Source organism: Schistocerca serialis, chromosome 1, assembly GCF_023864345.2.
Source record: "Schistocerca serialis cubense isolate TAMUIC-IGC-003099 chromosome 1, iqSchSeri2.2, whole genome shotgun sequence".
In the NCBI taxonomy this organism is placed as follows: Eukaryota; Metazoa; Arthropoda; class Insecta; order Orthoptera; family Acrididae; genus Schistocerca; species Schistocerca serialis.
Window position 1 is genome coordinate 636957966 of NC_064638.1, and position 12339 is coordinate 636970304.

The window sequence follows — 12339 nt, forward strand, 5'->3', positions numbered from 1 at the left end:
ACTTGCGTGCCTGCGCCGCGAATCCCCGAAACCAGAACGGACGACACGGCGTCAGTAGTGAAGGAGTGTAATGCAGTGAGACGAAAGGAAAGCAGGGCAGAGGTGTCGGCCGTGGGCGGCACGTATGACGCCGGGCTCCGGCCGGCAGGTGCTATCGATCTAGGCCGCGCCACGCCGCGTATCGTGTGCGCGTCCTCGGTCGCCGTTTCCTGTGTCCGATGATACCGGTACGCCCCATTACGCAACGTTTCCTGGTCACAACTGCACGAGGTAAACAGGCTGCAGGGGGCAATGTCCAACGCGGCATCTCATCTGAGGGTGCACTCACCGCCTACAAATGCGCATGAATTGGTTCACTTTCCTCAACAGATTTCCGTGTACCACGTGTGCATAAGGTCCCACTTTTTCTTTTTGTCATCAGTCTTCTGACTGGTTTCACGCCGCCGGCCTCGAATTCCTCTCATGTGCCAAAATATTCATTTCAAAGTAGCACTTACAAACTACGTCATCTGTTATCTGCTGGATGTATCCCAATTGTCTTCCTTTGTAGTTTTGACTCTCTACGTCTCTTTCTAATACCGTAGAAGCTATTCTCCATGACTTAACAGATGTCCTATAATCCTGCCCCTTCTTCTTGTCAGTGTCTTTCAAACATTCCTTTCCTCCCCGATTCTGCGGGGTACCTCCTCATTTCTTATCTTATCAATCCATCTAATTTTCGAAATTATTCTGTGGGACAACATCTCAAGTACTTCGATCCTCTTTTGTTCTGGTTTACTCACAGTCGCTGTTTCACTCCCATACAATTCTGCTTTCCGAACGTACGTTCTTATAAATTTCTTCCTCAAATGTTTTATACTGGCAGAGATCACTTGGGTAGGATTGCCATTTCCTCCAGAGTTAGCCTACATTTTATATCCTGTTTGCTCCGCCGGTCATGGGTTATTTTATTGCCTAGGTAAAAGAATTACTTAACTTGACATACTTCACGACTATCAGTTCTGATGTTAATTTTCTCGTTGATCTCATTTCTGATTCTTCTCTTTACTTCCGTCTTTCTTCGATTTCCTGTAATTCCATATTTTGTACTCGTTAGACTGTTAATTCTATTCAACAGGTCCTGTAATTCTTCTTCACTTTTACTGAGGATAGCAAGGTCATTTGCGAATCTCATCATTTATATACTTCCAACTTGAATGTTAACCCCACTCTTGAACCTTCTATTTCCCTCACAGCTTCTTCGACGTATAGACTGAACAGTCTACATCCCTGTCTTACACCCTTTTTAATCAGTGCACTTCGTTCCTGGTTTTCCACTGTCATTTCAAAAATTTATAACTAGGTCAGTATTAAAGACACAGAATCGTAGTTTCTAGTAAACGGTTTAAACTAAACTAAACTCCTCCCTCACAGGCCACGAAGGCGCAAAGCTACTGACTGGCCGCCATGTCATCCTCAGCCCACAGGTGTCACAGTATGCAGACACGGAGGAAGATGTGGTCAGCACACCGCTCTCCCGGCCGAAATGTCAGTTTCCGAGACCGGAACCGCTATTTCTGAATCAAGTAGCTCCCCAGTTTGCCTCACAAGGGACGAGTGCACCCCGCTTGCCAACAGCGCACGGCATACCGGATGGTCACCCATCCAAGTGCTAGCCCTGCCCGACAGCGCTTAACTTCGGTGATCTGTCGAGAACCGGTGTTATCACTGCGGCGAAACCGTTGGCAGTATAGAGTTTAGCAGCTGTCAAAATTTTTTTCTGTTGCGCCTGAATTTCTAGGAGCACTCAAGTCATCGCTCGTAGAGATCAAGGCGGTGTTAGAGCTCTGTATTCACAAGATGTTCAAGGCGTCTTGCATAATTATAAGTCACACCTTAAACTCGAGTACTGCCCAAGTACACATCAGACTAGTAGCATCAACAATTCTGATTGCTTCACTGGATCGTGGAGCAGGGGCAACGACTTCATTGAATAGTCCTGTGTACATGCGATCCCTGACGTAACCCTTTAAAAAGGAATCTAATGGCCTTCGCGGTTGTTCATGGAATTTGACTATCATGATCCGTCCACTTTACAGAAAACTGGTTATTCAGCACACCCGGCACGTTCAATCTCTATCGTGCAGATGCACTACAATGTTGAAAGATGTTGGACAGGTGAATCTCTCCAGTCTGTGGAGGAAGAACTGTTGAAACATGTCCAGGTAAACAGACGTGTAGCTGTTGACCGAATGTCTGCCCATATCATCAAAAAGTCTACCTAACAAGCGTTCAGCGAACGTTGCAGCGTATGAGCCTTCGCAGCAGGCACCTGGTTCATGCATCCATGCTGATTACTGTTCGTCAGCAACGAAGGCTGGAATCTGCACGCCAACAGCCACTTTGCAGCAAGTATCGGAAGGTTCGAGGCCGGAGAAGGGAACGTTATGGTCTGCGTTGCACTTCCTGACCTCGTCATTCTGGGAGGCACTAAGGATGAACACAAGCATGCACGTATTCGTGGGGTCCTATACATGCTGTTTGCTTTTACTCGGCAGGCTGGCAACTACCAGCAGGACAATGCAACATGCTACTCAGCCTGCAGTGTAGGGGATGGTTAGAAGAGCACAGGGGTGAGTATATCGTACTACCCAGGCCACCAGACTCCCGGGAGTTACACCGAATCAAGAACCTGTGAGACTACCTCGATCGGGCTGGAATCTCAGCCGAGAAACCTATCACTGCTGACCACAGCAATGAAGTTGACATGGCTCCATAACCCTGTAGGTCTTCCTGGAACATCACTGACTCTCTTTCTGGGCGTCTCGCACAAAGGGTGGCTCTGAAGAATTTGGTTCTACATGTTACTAACGGTGGTCACATTAGTGAGACTGGACAGTGTAGTTTCGAAGATATGACTTTTCGAAAAGATAGCGGGAGTTTATGGTCACCCTGTTTTGTAATCGAAAAATGTATGGTTTTCAAACACTTCCTTCTATCAGTTTGTAAATGAGACGCTTCATTCGCAGCGTGGTAGACAGCTGTCTGCCAGCCAAAAGCCTAATCTATGAGTGGTGTTTACGTCTGAGCTTAAGAAAACGTTACACTTCGTAAATCGCCATTCCGGAAATGGCTTATTCTTCCTATGAAAGAGGAAGAATTCAATGGGAGCCATGTCAGCAGGGAGTAGCATGTGTGACTATTTCTTGGCGCTGTCGCTGAACGGGAACACCTTCTTGGACAGTTTGCCGCGACACTTTGTCTCGACAGCTTCTACAGGAGATTTGTGTAGAGGATCCCTGCGATGATTTGCCGCTTTCGAGCATGATCTGTTAGCACCATGCCAGAGCAGTCCCAAAACCACGGAGCATCTTAATGCATCATGAAGGTAGATCTTTGCCAAATTTGTGCGCGATGAATCCTTGGAATCCGTGACGTGTGGTCCTTGTGACACATCCAGTACTCGTCAGGGACGACTACGTAGATAAAGAAGGCAACTAGAATGACCTGTCAGAAATGCAACATTTTCACTGATGCATCCGTTGGACGGATATTCTGGATGGTTTTCAGCAGCCACGGTCCGCGGGAGATATGGGAAACTCATTTTCACTTTTTCCACTTTAGCTTTGATTGCGATACACAATCTTCAAGCTCCAGCATCTCCACTTCCTTCGGAATCCCAGTTTATTCACAGAGAGCTCGCCTGCCACTTCATTCGTCTTTCAGACAAGTCTGACCACATTGGAAGTGGCTGTGCCGCCAAACCGCTGTTTTATATTATGTCGTGTTTTTGCCGTATATTTCCACCAACTTAGCGCCTATTGTTGCAGGATTGTTAGCCTCAAATTGCTGAAAAACATTTACCACGCTATACTACCCCTTATCTATGGGATGCGTCATTTTGTTTTGGCTCTTCTGCGGCGCGCTCCTGTACTGTGATGCGGGGATGTAATTGTGTACCTAGAAAGCAAGCGTCAAGGACACACATACACAGGGAGGGGGGGGGGGGGTAAAGGGGGGGGGGGGGTGCCGGCACACACCTCTAGCTCTCAGGGAAAGGAATTTAAAAACATAGGGTGGCCAGGTGTTTTTATTGTAAAAAGAAATTTAAAAGTCGGTATTCGGCCGGTTATTGACAGAGTCCGAACTGAAACATTTTTTTATCCCTTGCAAGTCGCTATTCGTCATCCTAAATATAAAAAAAACTCTATAACGCCTAACATTTCTCTCTCCACCCCAACCCGCACCCCGCTACCTATACAAACTATGGTAAGCATATAACAAGTAAGCATGTACCTCAGCACAAATAAAAAATTAATTACGTTATTTTGATTGACGATCCCGGCTGTACACAACGGCAGTAGATGGTCGGTGAGAAACACTGGCTGTACACAACAGATTTACTGCATGTGAAACATAAGTAAGCGATGTGCTTCTTTCATATTAGTTGATATCTCTACGGTGAACTGAGAGATGGAATCTCTACCTCAAATTTCAGACTTTTGCTAAGGCAACTCTCTCAGGATGTAAACAGTGGTAAATCCCAAAAACAGCGCTGCCACTTGTAGTGAAGGGCGCCAGAAAAATTTTCCGGGACGGTTTGTGCGAATTTTAAGATGACGTCGATAACTAAGACTCAAAGATCGTCAATATGTAACTAAATGGAAACATGCTTCAAAAGTGGTTCCTTAACATGTAAATGTGAATATATAGTTAAGCAGATTAACACTGTAGTGTCCCTTACCATAGTTCACGTGAAGTTGCGCGGCAGTAATGGTAGACATGTTATGAGTCATCCGTAACGTTGTTCACGTTCTGTTCGAAAGTGTCTTCTAAAGATGATTTGATATTGCACTGAATCATAGATTAATTTTTGAGGTTATTGCACTTCATAATTGCAAAAATCTTTAATACTTGTTTGTTAGTGTCACAAACTGAAACAATTCGGACCTTTTAAATTTATATTTTTGACTGGTTCCGCAGTAAAATAAATTCACTCAGCAAGAAAATATCGGTAATTCAGTGTTAACCCATGTTAAGTGCACTAATTTTGTAAGTAAACTATGCTAAGTACCCATTGTTAAAATTTAAGAAGAAAATTTGGATAAAATTTTAAAAATACATATTTAGAACCAGTGGTTTACCTGAACTGAAAAAATCACATTGCATGTTCTTGAAATGTCTCAATTGTGAGATTCTAATTAAACTTTTCTGCCAAATTTCTCAAAAAACCAACCTGTTTCTTAGTCCTTTTTACTGCTGGAGTCTTTATTTTTCTTGGTGATGGTTAACACTGCGTCACTATGCCTCTTGATCAACTTAGGAAAACTTAACATGTTGTTGTAAACATACCTTCGTGAAACAGTGCTTGAATGCTGAAGTAAGTAAGTACTTCCACATGACTGATTCTAAATGGTTAAATAACTTCAGTCTCAATCATAATTATAGGTAGGTGTCTCCATACGATTGTTTGTATGACAACTTGTCTATCAGGGGTCAATCACGAGGATGAATGCTATGCGTACTGCAAAAACATAAAAATGTGGTAAGAGAGTGTACTCGTATTTGGAATGAGAACGGTTTTAATCTCCCTCCGCCCACCAGTTTTGGTTTTCGGCAATTTAAATAAGCAGCTTAAGGACAATGGTGGGATCATTCCTTTGGAAAGGACATGGACTATTCTTTCCCTAACTTCCCGCAATCCACTTCAATGTACCGTTCGTAATTACATAGTCAGTAACTTTATATTATATCTTTACGCACGTCCGTTCCTTCTGGTTGTACTCATTTGCTGCAGTATCTCTGGCAAGGGAAACTAGTTGCCGATGTTCTTGAGGCAGTCCTCGCATTTATTCTATGTAGCTCACAATGATTCGCTTACCAGACAATATTCTACGTAGTATTTGTGAATCATCAAATAAAAGCTGCAAAATTCTGCAGTCAATGGTCGTAGATTTCAGTCGTGTTGATGCGCCATAGATTGATGAAACTTAGTTTAGAATGGTTTATTAATTGACGGTATGGTCCTTTTAACTACATGTGAATGAATTACTAATTCCTCTTAAGCTGAGCAAGAATACATATTTTAAAAGAAATTGAAGTTATTTTCGGCTCATCTGAACATAATGGCCACCTAACATTACCATTATAAATATCTAGCAGTTTCCAAAATACATGCCGTAACCTGGGATCAGAAACTAAACAGGAATACTTACGAGTAGAATATGAAGGTAAATTATCAGATAAGTAACGAACACACCACCTCTTTCATACGAGCGAATTTATGTGCACCTTACCGTCACTGACAATTGGAAGTTGTCACATCAGCCCTTGGTAAGTCACTTGACTTGAATCCTTTGGTATGTGGTCCTTAGCATATTGCACTTTTCTTTTAGTGTATCTTATTTTCTAAATATGGAGTTTAGCACCTTTGTGTGTCCATTCATAAATTAGGTTAGTCGGGTTGAGAGAGTGTTATATATATATTCACATATTGTACAAGGTGGAAGAAATAATCACAGTTGTTGAGAAAGATGTCTATCATAATTTTTCTAAATTGATGGCTTGCAGGTTCCTTGTTGTATACTGCTGATCGCAAAGAGCACGTCTGTCATTATTCAGTTGAGAACAAAAATACGAGGGCTGTTCGGAAAGTAAGATCAGATGGGTCGCGAAATGCAAACCACTGTGAAAAGCAAAACTGTTTTGTATAAAATACATATTTGAACCATCACCTGTATTTATTTCAAACCCAAATATCTACCGGTTTTGGTCTAGGACCATCTTCACGGACGCTACCCAAGATACAGATAATTATATGTAGTATACAGAAAATGTTAACAGTTCTATACAAAGAAGTTCAAAATAACATGAATACTTGCAGCGTAAAAATTGTTTAAGCCACCATATTGCATCAGTCATTACTTACAATGTGTAGTGCAGGCCATGAATGTAAGTATATGACACACGGCTTTAAAAGCAAACATAGGAATACGTAATGTATTCAGAGCAGTACTGAAGTGACGGTCAGGACTGTAAGTAGTACTTTATACAAAATATTGAGAAAATGGCCAAAGATCTGCCAAAGGTCTGCCAATAGGTTCACTGCAAGTACAGTTGATATGTGACAGTAATTGTTTGACTACAATAACTTAGATGCATATGAATACAGAGCGACATTTCAATCCGTTTCTGAGCACTGTATTTTAGCTTGTATTAAGGTTACAGATGCGATTTCGATTACGTTTGTGATATGATTCACGTTTGTTTATACACACGTCAAAAAAAGTTTTGCATCACCGCGGTTCCGAGAGTTCTGGAACCTGTACAGAAAAGTGTAACAGAGATCAACATAAACATAATTTTCGCCCTTATTATTGCTCTTGAAACCCATACACTGCATGTTGCACCACCATACAACGAGACCTTCAGAGGTGGTGGTCCAGATTTCTGTACACACCGGTATCTCTAATACCCAGTAGCACGTCCTTTTGCATTGATGCATGCTGTATTCGTCGTGGCATACTATCCATGTGTTCATCAAGGCACTGTTGGTCCAGATGGTCCCACTCGTACACGGCGGTTCGGCGTAGATCCCTCAGAGTGATTGGTCGATAAACAGCCCTTTTCAATCTATCCCAGGCATGTTCGATATGATTCATGTCTGGAGAACATGCTGGCCACTCTAGTCGAGCGATGTCGTTACCCTTGAGGAAGTCATTCACAAGATGTGAACGATGGGGGTGCGAAGTGTCGTCATGTACTGCAGTATTAGCCCTTGGGCGGCCTGAGCGAGACGTGTCATCGACAGTTCTTGTCTCTCTGTATCTCCTCCATGTCCGAACAACATCGCTTTGGTTCACCTCCGAGACGCCTCGACACTTGAGAGTCCTTCCTGGCACAAAGCAACAATGCGGACGCGATAGAACCGCGGTACTGACCCGTCTAGGCATGGTTGAACTACAGACAAGACGAGCCGTATACCTCCTTCCTGGTGGAATGACTGGAACTGATAGGTTGTCCTTTTATTAGACGCTGTTCATGCAATGTTGTTTACATGTTTGGGGGGGGGGGGGGGGGTTAGTGACATCTGTGAAAAGTCAAAGGGACTGTGTCTGCGATACAACATTCTCAGTCAACGTCTATCTTCAGGAGTTCTGTGAACCGGGATGATGCAAAACTTTTTTTTGACGTGTGTATATGTAAACGATGGCTTCCGCGTCTGTTTCCATTGTCAATAAAACCTTTTTGGGTTTGAGGCCTCACTGTCAACTATAAAACTCCAATGTTTCGGCGCCTATTGCAAGACGCCTGCTGAACGAGCACTAGTTTGGTTACTTATATACTGTGCAAGAGTGCTGTCAGTGGATATGTAGACGAGGAGGAAGTAAATTAGATGTTCTTTTGTTGGTCTTCGCATCGCCTGTTGTCCTTGACGGAATAATTTCCATTGGAGTTTACTTCATTGTTTACCATTTGGGGAAACAGGCGAATAGGAAACTGAGCGGCGACTGCAGCGTAGCGTTGTTTGCTAACTGCCTACTATCGACTAGGGCACGTCAGCACTCTGTGTACCCTCTGCCGCTGTGGCCTATAGCGGGCCTGTTGCATTGCGAGAGATGTCCTTCCGCAAAGCTATAACTGCTGGCAGCCAAGACGCTGGAAGTCGGTACCCGTCTTCTCTATTCAAGCTGTCGGGTCGCTTGGCTATTTCTAAAGCCTCTATAACCTTCCTGCTCAAATTAAACTGCTGTTTCGCCAGTACGCGGGCCTACAGAAATTCTATCTTCATCCTGCACTGTTCCTGGTGTTCTGCCACCGCTGATTTGTTGTATAGTTTGAGAGTTGGCTTAAACCATTTTAACCCTATAAGTATTCGTGTTATTTTGAACTTCTTTGAAAAGAACTGTTAACATTTTCTGTATACTACATACAATTATCTGTATCTTAGATAGCGTCAGTGAAGATGGTCCAATACCGAAACCGGTAGATATTTGGGTTTAAAATAAAAACAGATGATTGTTCAATTATGAATTTAATACATTACTTAACGGCTGTTGACAGTCGCCTTTATTAGCAAGAGTTAGCTGCAACTTTCAGCTACTTTTCCACATAGTCGCCGCTCCGACTTTCCAATACCCTCGTCATAGAAGGCAGTCACCTGTGCTTCCCGTAAATTCTCGATGCTTGTCTACAGCAAACACTTTCCAGATACACTGCCTGAGAAGAAAAGCAAACCTCCCACAAAATATGGTCAGTTGTCAATGTAACTTCATACACGCACACACCATCAGCGATTATATGAATGATTAGCTGCAGTTCTATGTGACATATGCTAATCGTGTTTATTGTTGTTATCAGATCTGACGCGAAAAGCCTTAGATGTTATCACTGCGAAGGACACGGAGATGCCACATACTCGCATTATCAGCATCTGACAGAGTTTTAAAGGGGTTCTCAATGTGTACCTCCGTTTGGCCGACTAGTCGACTCCTGCAGTATCCAGATTTGTGGGGCATTCGAATGTGATTGGCCAGATGTTGGACAGTTTGAGGATGTGAGGGCAGACACAGTCGATACCAAAGTTCTGGTCATCCACGTCTGACCACCACGAGAGAGCATTGACGTACTGAGCACCAAACACATCTTCACCCCTTCACATTTGCGCCTGCCAAGCGATAACAAGTAGTGGACTACGTCGGACATTTAGTTTCGTCCCGAACCATTTGATCGGCGACTAGCAGCCGTCAGACCAGGTAATTACAGTCGCACGCCACAAATGGGTGCGTCTTTATTGGTGCTGTGACTGGGGAGCATGGACTGCTGATGCCTGGCTTCGCACTGTGTTCAGCGATGAATCACGGTTCTGTGCTCTGTCGGATGGTCATCGTTGGCGACTTCTGGCGAGTTCCCATTCGTCCCATCTTTTAAAGAAGACAGCGATATCACTCTGGGCGTCATCGTGTGGGAAGCCGTTGGGTATGACTTCAAGTCACGGATGGTAATGAACTCCAATGGCAGAAAGATACTTCACGGACTATGTGCGTCCTCATGTGTCACCGCTCATCCGACGTTTGTCAGCACACTGAATTAGTGTCTACGAATTGTGTGGCTCATGTTGTGGTCCTCCCGTTGCCAGCAAGATCTTACGCAGGATATGCAGGATTAATTACGACGATTGTGGGCCAGCTTACCTCAAAGAATAAACTTCACAACCAAATCAGTGCATGCATGGCCAGTGGTGGTGCAACGCCAGTTTGGTAAGTGGACTCATTCTGCAAGTTCTTTGTAAATTTGACTCGCTTTCGAGACCAATGAAATAGCATGACGTACCCTTTAAACCAGTGAACTTTCGTTTCCTTTTGCCCATCTGAATGCTTCAATGATTTTTTTCTTTTTTTCATGCAGTGTACATTATAAAGAGCAGTTTAGTGGTTTTCGTCTAAACCACCACGAATATTCTATAAAGTTGACCTCTTGCATTAGAACAGATACTTCCGGGGCAATGTCCAGGATACAGTATTCAAAAAATTAACTAAGGGAAAAAACACGAAATCTGTAAAAATCGTGAAATACAAATTCAGTATAAATGAGCAAATTGTTTTACGAACTACTATCTGCTCAATAAATTTACGAACTTATTCTTCCAAAAAAGACTTACATATAGTATTTATAGTCATATACAGTCGATGGTCAAATTTGAAATCTAGGGGAATTAGTCTTGACTATACTCGCGTCTTACAAATGAGAAAATTCAATGTCTTTGTAGGTACTTAATCTTTGAAACGTTTGTAATTTTGTAATATACGAAGCTATTAAAGTGCTAACACGCGGAAGAAGAATGAGTATAATACGTAAAAATTGCTTTTCTACAACAAACATTATCTCTATTTCAAATATGACAGCTAAATACAAAATAATTCCTGTGAAAATATTTATTTGACTATCAATTGTACAGTCATCAAAATTAGCGGAATGTCTGTAATAGCATCCCATACAAATGACGAAGAAAAGGTACGTGAAGTGAACATGGACATGGGCATTCAGGGCTCCACATGCACCGTACTTTTGAATAAAACCACCATTTTTTATTGAAGCCTGACTCTGCACACTCTTCTGTAATGACGCAGAAAGCAGTTAAAGATCGAATCCATACATATACTGAAGCGCCATAGAAACTGATACAGGGATGCGTATTCAAATTCTGAGATATGTAAACAGGCAGAATACGGCGCTGCCATCGGCAACGCCTATATAAGACAACAAGCGTCTGGCGCAGTTATTAGATCGGTTACTGCTGCTATAGTGACAGATTATCAAGATTTATGTGCGTTTGAACGTGGTATTGTAGTCAACGCACGAGGGATGGGACACATCATCTCGGAGGTAGCGATGAAATGGGGATTTTTCCGTATGGCCGTTTCACGAGCCTACCGTGAATATCAGGAATCCAGAAAAGCATCTGATCCCCGACATCGCTGCGACCAGGAAAAGATCCTGCAAGTATGTGACCAACGACGACTGTGGAAAATCGTTCAACGTGACAGAAATGCAACCCTTTCGCAAATTGCTGCAGATTTCAGTACTGGGTCTTCAATAAGTGTCAGCGTGTGAACCATTCAGCGAAACGTCATCGATATGGACTGTCGGAGTCGAAGGCCTACCCGTGAACCCTCGAAGACTGCACGACGCAAAGCTTTACGCCGCGCTTGGGCCCGTCAACACCGACATTGGGCTGTTGATGACAGGAAACATGTTGCCTAATCGGAAGAGTCTCGTTTCAAATTGTATCGAGCGGCAGACGTGTACGGGTATGGGGGACAACCTCATGAATCCGTGGACCCTGCACGTCAGCAGGGAACTGTTCAAGCTGGTAGAGGCTGTGTAATAGTGTACGGCGTGTGGAGTTGGAGTGATATGGACCCCTAATACATCTAGATACGACTCAGATAGGTGACACATATGTGAGCATCCTATCACCTGTATCCATTCATCTCCATTGTGCTTTCCGACGGACTTGGGCAATTCCAGCAAGACAATGCGACACCCCACACGCCCGGAATTGCTTCATAGTGGCGCCAGGAACACTCATTTCAGTTTGAGCGCTTGTGCTGGCCACCAAACTCCCAAGACGTGAACATTATTCAACGTATCTGGGATACCTTGCAGCGCGTTGTTCAGAAGAGATCTCTACCCCCTTGTACTCTTATGGATTTATGGACAGCGCTGCAGGATCCATGGTGCCAGTTCCCTACATCACTGCTTCATACATTAGTCGAGTCCATGCCACGTCGTGTTGCGGCACTTCTACGTGCTTGCGAGGGATGTACACGAAATTAGGCAGGTGTACCAGTTTCTTTC

At 43.5% G+C, this 12339-nt stretch overlaps 1 protein-coding gene and 1 pseudogene across 1 annotated transcript in view; both read right to left on the reverse strand.

Moving 5' to 3' along the window:
* LOC126457960 (GTP-binding protein drn-1-like) overlaps nucleotides 1-12339 on the reverse strand; it is a 336213-nt gene that overhangs the window by 218239 nt on the left and 105635 nt on the right. The window lies entirely within an intron of this gene.
* Nucleotides 1609-1726, reverse strand: LOC126427787 (5S ribosomal RNA; annotated as a pseudogene).